General features: G+C 45.2%; 10 non-coding genes across 10 annotated transcripts; all 10 read right to left on the minus strand.

The window, feature by feature from the left end:
- Nucleotides 1-312: 312 nt before the first annotated feature.
- On the minus strand, nt 313-385 carry TRNAV-UAC (transfer RNA valine (anticodon UAC)). The gene has a single exon. It is a non-coding gene; the product is annotated as a tRNA-Val (tRNA).
- Nucleotides 386-1200: 815 nt separating this feature from the next.
- On the minus strand, nt 1201-1273 carry TRNAV-UAC (transfer RNA valine (anticodon UAC)). The gene has a single exon. It is a non-coding gene; the product is annotated as a tRNA-Val (tRNA).
- Nucleotides 1274-2088: 815 nt separating this feature from the next.
- Nucleotides 2089-2161, minus strand: TRNAV-UAC (transfer RNA valine (anticodon UAC)). Its single transcript has one exon. It is a non-coding gene; the product is annotated as a tRNA-Val (tRNA).
- An 815-nt stretch (nt 2162-2976) lies between these two features.
- On the minus strand, nt 2977-3049 carry TRNAV-UAC (transfer RNA valine (anticodon UAC)). The gene has a single exon. It is a non-coding gene; the product is annotated as a tRNA-Val (tRNA).
- An 815-nt stretch (nt 3050-3864) lies between these two features.
- On the minus strand, nt 3865-3937 carry TRNAV-UAC (transfer RNA valine (anticodon UAC)). The gene has a single exon. It is a non-coding gene; the product is annotated as a tRNA-Val (tRNA).
- Nucleotides 3938-4752: 815 nt separating this feature from the next.
- TRNAV-UAC (transfer RNA valine (anticodon UAC)) lies at nt 4753-4825 on the minus strand. Its single transcript has one exon. It is a non-coding gene; the product is annotated as a tRNA-Val (tRNA).
- An 815-nt stretch (nt 4826-5640) lies between these two features.
- TRNAV-UAC (transfer RNA valine (anticodon UAC)) lies at nt 5641-5713 on the minus strand. The gene has a single exon. It is a non-coding gene; the product is annotated as a tRNA-Val (tRNA).
- Nucleotides 5714-6528: 815 nt separating this feature from the next.
- Nucleotides 6529-6601, minus strand: TRNAV-UAC (transfer RNA valine (anticodon UAC)). The gene has a single exon. It is a non-coding gene; the product is annotated as a tRNA-Val (tRNA).
- Nucleotides 6602-7416: 815 nt separating this feature from the next.
- Nucleotides 7417-7489, minus strand: TRNAV-UAC (transfer RNA valine (anticodon UAC)). The gene has a single exon. It is a non-coding gene; the product is annotated as a tRNA-Val (tRNA).
- An 815-nt stretch (nt 7490-8304) lies between these two features.
- On the minus strand, nt 8305-8377 carry TRNAV-UAC (transfer RNA valine (anticodon UAC)). The gene has a single exon. It is a non-coding gene; the product is annotated as a tRNA-Val (tRNA).
- Between the last annotated feature and the right edge of the window lie 644 nt (nt 8378-9021).

Raw genomic sequence — 9021 nt, forward strand, 5'->3', positions numbered from 1 at the left:
TTTCAATGCCTTAGATCTCACACTACAAACACACAGCTACTGTATGCGGCTGCTGCCACAGAAGTGCTTGGGCACACTTGCATACCAGAAAGTACCAAGCTATTTTGAGCAGGAATTTCAGGCCAAAGATACATTTTTCAGGGTACTGCTTAGGAACAATTCACATGTGTAAATGTTTCCTACGCTATAGCAAATGTTGACTTTTTGAGTTCCGTTCCACTTTGAAGGCTCTATTGCTTTGCATTGCGTTGTATGAGGCACGATCCAAGCACTGACTTTCAGAAAGTCAATAACTGATCTCATATTTCAAAATGGTTCCACTGGGGGTTGAACCCAGGACCTTCTGCGTGTAAAGCAGACGTGATAACCGCTAGACTATGGAACCTGTAAGAAGTTGAACAAATTGTCATTTTTCAGAATGGGAAGGGTTAAACACCAAAGAATCCTTGCATCCTATAATTCAACCTGAGATCCTTTGGCATTTCTTTGGTTTTAGGACACTTTCAAGGGTGTAGCAAGACTGATGTTTCTGGCCACTCTTTGCATAAGGGCCATGACCTGGTACCAGCCCTTAGCAAAGAGCTCCAGGGTCACTACGGTTCCCGTATAAAAGCTATACTCTGGAAGCCGTTCCTCAAGAAATGGAAGGGAGAGGGTAAAGGACTAGTTGCCAGACGTGCCTGTTGCCTCCCTGCAGCTGATCTTCTCCCCATTACTGACTTACCATGTCTTGTTTTATACTGTGTCTCTGTGTGGAGGTGGCCACCTCATTAGAGGCAGGGCTTTGCTTCCTCATGTCTGAAAGCCGCCAGCAAGGAGAAGAGTGAGCACCACAGTAGTAACAGTCCCATATTTCACTCCAATTCCCCTGAGACTAGAAGTCAGAGTTTTCAATGCCTTAGATCTCACACTACAAACACACAGCTACTGTATGTGGCTGCTGCCACAGAAGTGCTTGGGCACACTTGCATACCAGAAAGTACCAAGCTATTTTGAGGAGGAATTTCAGGCCAAAGATACATTTTTCAGGGTACTGCTTAGGAACAATTCACATGTGTAAATGTTTCCTACGCTATAGCAAATGTTGACTTTTTGAGTTCCGTTCCACTTTGAAGGCTCTATTGCTTTGCATTGCGTTGTATGAGGCACGATCCAAGCACTGACTTTCAGAAAGTTAATAACTGATCTCATATTTCAAAATGGTTCCCCTGGGGGTTGAACCCAGGACCTTCTGCATGTAAAGCAGACGTGATAACCGCTACACTATGGAACCTCTAAGAAGTTGACCTAATTGTCATTTTTCAGAAAGGGAAGGGTTAAACACCAAAGAATCCTTGCATCCTATAATTCAACCTGAGATCCTTTGGCATTTCTTTGGTTTTAGGACACTTTCAAGGGTGTAGCAAGACTGATGTTTCTGGCCACTCTTTGCATAAGGGCCATGACCTGGCACCAGCCCTTAGCAAAGAGCTCCAGGGTCACTACGGTTCCCGTATAAAAGCTATACTCTGGAAGCCGTTCCTCAAGAAATGGAAGGGAGAGGGTAAAGGACTAGTTGCCAGACGTGCCTGTTGCCTCCCTGCAGCTGATCTTCTCCCCATTACTGACTTACCATGTCTTGTTTTATACTGTGTCTCTGTGTGGAGGTGGCCACCTCATTAGAGGCAGGGCTTTGCTTCCTCATGTCTGAAACCTGCCAGCAAGGAGAAGAGTGAGCACCACAGTAGTGACAGCCCCATATTTCACTCCAATTCCCCTGAGACTAGAAGTCAGAGTTTTCAATGCCTTAGATCTCACACTACAAACACACAGCTACTGTATGCGGCTGCTGCCACAGAAGTGCTTGGGCACACTTGCATACCAGAAAGTACCAAGCTATTTTGAGCAGGAATTTCAGGCCAAAGATACATTTTTCAGGGTACTGCTTAGGAACAATTCACATGTGTAAATGTTTCCTACGCTATAGCAAATGTTGACTTTTTGATTTCCGTTCCACTTTGAAGGCTCTATTGCTTTGCATTGCGTTGTATGAGGCACGATCCAAGCACTGACTTTCAGAAAGTCAATAACTGATCTCATATTTCAAAATGGTTCCACTGGGGGTTGAACCCAGGACCTTCTGCGTGTAAAGCAGACGTGATAACCGCTAGACTATGGAACCTGTAAGAAGTTGAACAAATTGTCATTTTTCAGAAAGGGAAGGGTTAAACACCAAAGAATCCTTGCATCCTATAATTCAACCTGAGATCCTTTGGCATTTCTTTGGTTTTAGGACACTTTCAAGGGTGTAGCAAGACTGATGTTTCTGGCCACTCTTTGCATAAGGGCCATGACCTGGTACCAGCCCTTAGCAAAGAGCTCCAGGGTCACTACGGTTCCCGTATAAAAGCTATACTCTGGAAGCCGTTCCTCAAGAAATGGAAGGGAGAGGGTAAAGGACTAGTTGCCAGACGTGCCTGTTGCCTCCCTGCAGCTGATCTTCTCCCCATTACTGACTTACCATGTCTTGTTTTATACTGTGTCTCTGTGTGGAGGTGGCCACCTCATTAGAGGCAGGGCTTTGCTTCCTCATGTCTGAAAGCCGCCAGCAAGGAGAAGAGTGAGCACCACAGTAGTAACAGTCCCATATTTCACTCCAATTCCCCTGAGACTAGAAGTCAGAGTTTTCAATGCCTTAGATCTCACACTACAAACACACAGCTACTGTATGCGGCTGCTGCCACAGAAGTGCTTGGGCACACTTGCATACCAGAAAGTACCAAGCTATTTTGAGCAGGAATTTCAGGCCAAAGATACATTTTTCAGGGTACTGCTTAGGAACAATTCACATGTGTAAATGTTTCCTACGCTATAGCAAATGTTGACTTTTTGAGTTCCGTTCCACTTTGAAGGCTCTATTGCTTTGCATTGCGTTGTATGAGGCACGATCCAAGCACTGACTTTCAGAAAGTCAATAACTGATCTCATATTTCAAAATGGTTCCACTGGGGGTTGAACACAGGACCTTCTGCATGTAAAGCAGACATGATAACCGCTACACTATGGAACCTCTAAGAAGTTGACCTAATTGTCATTTTTCAGAAAGGGAAGGGTTAAACACCAAAGAATCCTTGCATCCTATAATTCAACCTGAGATCCTTTGGCATTTCTTTGGTTTAAGGACACTTTCAAGGGTGTAGCAAGACTGATGTTTCTGGCCACTCTTTGCATAAGGGCCATGATCTGGCACCAGCCCTTAGCAAAGAGCTCCAGGGTCACTACGGTTCCCGTATAAAAGCTATACTCTGGAAGCCGTTCCTCAAGAAATGGAAGGGAGAGGGTAAAGGACTAGTTGCCAGACGTGCCTGTTGCCTCCCTGCAGCTGATCTTCTCCCCATTACTGACTTACCATGTCTTGTTTTATACTGTGTCTCTGTGTGGAGGTGGCCACCTCATTAGAGGCAGGGCTTTGCTTCCTCATGTCTGAAAGCCGCCAGCAAGGAGAAGAGTGAGCACCACAGTAGTGACAGCCCCATATTTCACTCCAATTCCCCTGAGACTAGAAGTCAGAGTTTTCAATGCCTTAGATCTCACACTACCAACACACAGCTACTGTATGCGGCTGCTGCCACAGAAGTGCTTGGGCACACTTGCATACCAGAAAGTACCAAGCTATTTTGAGCAGGAATTTCAGGCCAAAGATACATTTTTCAGGGTACTGCTTAGGAACAATTCACATGTGTAAATGTTTCCTACGCTATAGCAAATGTTGACTTTTTGAGTTCCGTTCCACTTTGAAGGCTCTATTGCTTTGCATTGCGTTGTATGAGGCACGATCCAAGCACTGACTTTCAGAAAGTCAATAACTGATCTCATATTTCAAAATGGTTCCACTGGGGGTTGAACCCAGGACCTTCTGCGTGTAAAGCAGACGTGATAACCGCTACACTATGGAACCTGTAAGAAGTTCACCAAATTGTCATTTTTCAGAAAGGGAAGGGTTAAACACCAAAGAATCCTTGCATCCTATAATTCAACCTGAGATCCTTTGGCATTTCTTTGGTTTTAGGACACTTTCAAGGGTGTAGCAAGACTGATGTTTCTGGCCACTCTTTGCATAAGGGCCATGACCTGGTACCAGCCCTTAGCAAAGAGCTCCAGGGTCACTAAGGTTCCCGTATAAAAGCTATACTCTGGAAGCCGTTCCTCAAGAAATGGAAGGGAGAGGGTAAAGGACTAGTTGCCAGACGTGCCTGTTGCCTCCCTGCAGCTGATCTTCTCCCCATTACTGACTTACCATGTCTTGTTTTATACTGTGTCTCTGTGTGGAGGTGGCCACCTCATTAGAGGCAGGGCTTTGCTTCCTCATGTCTGAAAGCCGCCAGCAAGGAGAAGAGTGAGCACCACAGTAGTGACAGCCCCATATTTCACTCCAATTCCCCTGAGACTAGAAGTCAGAGTTTTCAATGCCTTAGATCTCACACTACCAACACACAGCTACTGTATGCGGCTGCTGCCACAGAAGTGCTTGGGCACACTTGCATACCAGAAAGTACCAAGCTATTTTGAGCAGGAATTTCAGGCCAAAGATACATTTTTCAGGGTACTGCTTAGGAACAATTCACATGTGTAAATGTTTCCTACGCTATAGCAAATGTTGACTTTTTGAGTTCCGTTCCACTTTGAAGGCTCTATTGCTTTGCATTGCGTTGTATGAGGCACGATCCAAGCACTGACTTTCAGAAAGTCAATAACTGATCTCATATTTCAAAATGGTTCCACTGGGGGTTGAACCCAGGACCTTCTGCGTGTAAAGCAAACGTGATTACAGCTACACTATGGAACCTCTAAGAAGTTTACCTAATTGTCATTTTTCATAAAGGGAAGGGTTAAACACCAAAGAATCCTTGCATCCTATAATTCAACCTGAGATCCTTTGGCATTTCTTTGGTTTTAGGACACTTTCAAGGGTGTAGCAAGACTGATGTTTCTGGCCACTCTTTGCATAAGGGCCATGACCTGGCACCAGCCCTTAGCAAAGAGCTCCAGGGTCACTACGGTTCCCGTATAAAAGCTATACTCTGGAAGCCGTTCCTCAAGAAATGGAAGGGAGAGGGTAAAGGACTAGTTGCCAGACGTGCCTGTTGCCTCCCTGCAGCTGATCTTCTCCCCATTACTGACTTACCATGTCTTGTTTTATACTGTGTCTCTGTGTGGAGGTGGCCACCTCATTAGAGGCAGGGCTTTGCTTCCTCATGTCTGAAAGCCACCAGCAAGGAGAAGAGTGAGCACCACAGTAGTGACAGTCCCATATTTCATTCCAATTCCCCTGAGACTAGAAGTCAGAGTTTTCAATGCCTTAGATCTCACACTACAAACACACAGCTACTGTATGCGGCTGCTGCCACAGAAGTGCTTGGGCACACTTGCATACCAGAGAGTACCAAGCTATTTTGAGGAGGAATTTCAAGCCAAAGATACATTTTTCAGGGTACTGCTTAGGAACAATTCACATGTGTAAATGTTTCCTACGCTATAGTAAATGTTGACTTTTTGAGTTCCGTTCCACTTTGAAGGCTCTATTGCTTTGCATTGCGTTGTATGAGGCACGATCCAAGCACTGACTTTCAGAAAGTCAATAACTGATCTCATATTTCAAAATGGTTCCACTGGGGGTTGAACCCAGGACCTTCTGCGTGTAAAGCAGATGTGATAACCGCTACACTATGGAACCTCTAAGAAGTTGACCTAATTGTCATTTTTCAGAAAGGGAAGGGTTAAACACCAAAGAATCCTTGCATCCTATAATTCAACCTGAGATCCTTTGGCATTTCTTTGGTTTTAGGACACTTTCAAGGGTGTAGCAAGACTGATGTTTCTGGCCACTCTTAGCATAAGGGCCATGACCTGGTACCAGCCCTTAGCAAAGAGCTCCAGGGTCACTACGGTTCCCGTATAAAAGCTATACTCTGGAAGCCGTTCCTCAAGAAATGGAAGGGAGAGGGTAAAGGACTAGTTGCCAGACGTGCCTGTTGCCTCCCTGCAGCTGATCTTCTCCCCATTACTGACTTACCATGTCTTGTTTTATACTGTGTCTCTGTGTGGAGGTGGCCACCTCATTAGAGGCAGGGCTTTGCTTCCTCATGTCTGAAAGCCGCCAGCAAGGAGAAGAGTGAGCACCACAGTAGTGACAGCCCCATATTTCACTCCAATTCCCCTGAGACTAGAAGTCAGAGTTTTCAATGCCTTAGATCTCACACTACAAACACACAGCTACTGTATGCGGCTGCTGCCACAGAAGTGCTTGGGCACACTTGCATACCAGAAAGTACCAAGCTATTTTGAGGAGGAATTTCAAGCCAAAGATACATTTTTCAGGGTACTGCTTAGGAACAATTCACATGTGTAAATGTTTCCTACGCTATAGCAAATGTTGACTTTTTGAGTTCCGTTCCACTTTGAAGGCTCTATTGCTTTGCATTGCGTTGTATGAGGCACGATCCAAGCACTGACTTTCAGAAAGTCAATAACTGATCTCATATTTCAAAATGGTTCCACTGGGGTTTGAACCCAGGACCTTCTGCGTGTAAAGCAGACGTGATAACCACTACACTATGGAACCTGTAAGAAGTTGAACAAATTGTTATTTTTCAGAAAGGGAAGGGTTAAACACCAAAGAATCCTTGCATCCTTTAATTCAACCTGAGATCCTTTGGCATTTCTTTGGTTTTAGGACACTTTCAAGGGTGTAGCAAGACTGATGTTTCTGGCCACTCTTTGCATAAGGGCCATGACCTGGTACCAGCCCTTAGCAAAGAGCTCCAGGGTCACTACAGTTCCCGTATAAAAGCTATACTCTGGAAGCCGTTCCTCAAGAAATGGAAGGGAGAGGGTAAAGGACTAGTTGCCAGACGTGCCTGTTGCCTCCCTGCAGCTGATCTTCTCCCCATTACTGACTTACCATGTCTTGTTTTATACTGTGTCTCTGTGTGGAGGTGGCCACCTCATTAGAGGCAGGGCTTTGCTTCTTTATGTCTGAAAGCCGCCAGCAAGGAGAAGAGTGAGCACCACAGTAGTGACAGTCCCATATTTCATTCCAATTCCCCTGAGACTAGAAGTCAGAGTTTTCAATGCCTTAGATCTCACACTACAAACACACAGCTACTGTATGCGGCTGCTGCCACAGAAGTGCTTGGGCACACTTGCATACCAGAAAGTACCAAGCTATTTTGAGGAGGAATTTCAAGCCAAAGATACATTTTTCAGGGTACTGCTTAGGAACAATTCACATGTGTAAATGTTTCCTACGCTATAGCAAATGTTGACTTTTTGAGTTCCGTTCCACTTTGAAGGCTCTATTGCTTTGCATTGCGTTGTATGAGGCACGATCCAAGCACTGACTTTCAGAAAGTCAATAACTGATCTCATATTTCAAAATGGTTCCACTGGGGGTTGAACCCAGGACCTTCTGCGTGTAAAGCAGACGTGATAACCACTACACTATGTAACCTGTAAGAAGTTGACCAAATTGTCATTTTTCAGAAAGGGAAGGGTTAAACACCAAAGAATCCTTGCATCCTATAATTCAACCTGAGATCCTTTGGCATTTCTTTGGTTTTAGGACACTTTCAAGGGTGTAGCAAGACTGATGTTTCTGGCCACTCTTTGCATAAGGGCCATGACCTGGTACCAGCCCTTAGCAAAGAGCTCCAGGGTCACTACGGTTCCCGTATAAAAGCTATACTCTGGAAGCCGTTCCTCAAGAAATGGAAGGGAGAGGGTAAAGGACTAGTTGCCAGACGTGCCTGTTGCCTCCCTGCAGCTGATCTTCTCCCCATTACTGACTTACCATGTCTTGTTTTATACTGTGTCTCTGTGTGGAGGTGGCCACCTCATTAGAGGCAGGGCTTTGCTTCCTCATGTCTGAAAGCCACCAGCAAGGAGAAGAGTGAGCACCACAGTAGTGACAGTCCCATATTTCATTCCAATTCCCCTGAGACTAGAAGTCAGAGTTTTCAATGCCTTAGATCTCACACTACAAACACACAGCTACTGTATGCGGCTGCTGCCACAGAAGTGCTTGGGCACACTTGCATACCAGAAAGTACCAAGCTATTTTGAGGAGGAATTTCAGGCCAAAGATACATTTTTCAGGGCACTGCTTAGGAACAATTCACATGTGTAAATGTTTCCTACGCTATAGCAAATGTTGACTTTTTGAGTTCCGTTCCACTTTGAAGGCTCTATTGCTTTGCATTGCATTGTATGAGGCACGATCCAAGCACTGACTTTCAGAAAGTCAATAACTGATCTCATATTTCAAAATAGTTCCACTGGAGGTTGAACCCAGGACCTTCTGCGAGTAAAGCAGATGTGATAACCGCTACACTATGGAACCTGTAAGAAGTTGCCCAAATTGTCATTTTTCAGAAAGGGAAGGGTTAAACACCAAAGAATCCCTGCATCCTATAATTCAACCTGAGGTCCTTTGGCATTTCTTTGGTTTTAGGACACTTTCAAGGGTGTAGCAAGACTGATTTTTCTGGCCACTCTTTGCATAAGGGCCATCACCTGGTACCAGCCCTTAGCAAAGTGCTCCAGGGTCACTACGGTTCCCGTATAAAAGCTATACTCTGGAAGCCGTTCCTCAAGAAATGGAAGGGAGAGGGTAAAGGACTAGTTGCCAGACGTACCTGTTGCCTCCCTGCAGCTGATCTTCTCCCCATTACTGACTTACCATGTCTTGTTTTATACCGTGTCTCTGTGTGGAGGTGGCCACCTCATTAGAATCAAGGCTTTGCTTCCTCATGTCTGAAAGCCGCCAGCAAGGAGAAGAGTGAGCACCACAGTAGTGACAGCCCCATATTTCACTCCAATTCCCCTGAGACTAGAAGTCAGAGTTTTCAATGCCTTAGATCTCACACTACAAACACACAGCTACTGTATGCGGCTGCTGCCACAGAAGTGCTTGGGCACACTTGCATACCAGGAAGTACCAAGCTATTTTGAGGAGGAATTTCAGGCCAAAGATACATTTTTCAG

Source organism: Lithobates pipiens, unplaced genomic scaffold, assembly GCF_037356315.1.
Source record: "Lithobates pipiens isolate NorthernLeopardFrog02 unplaced genomic scaffold, aLitPip1_a1.2 Scaffold_8, whole genome shotgun sequence".
Classification (NCBI taxonomy): domain Eukaryota; kingdom Metazoa; phylum Chordata; class Amphibia; order Anura; family Ranidae; genus Lithobates; species Lithobates pipiens.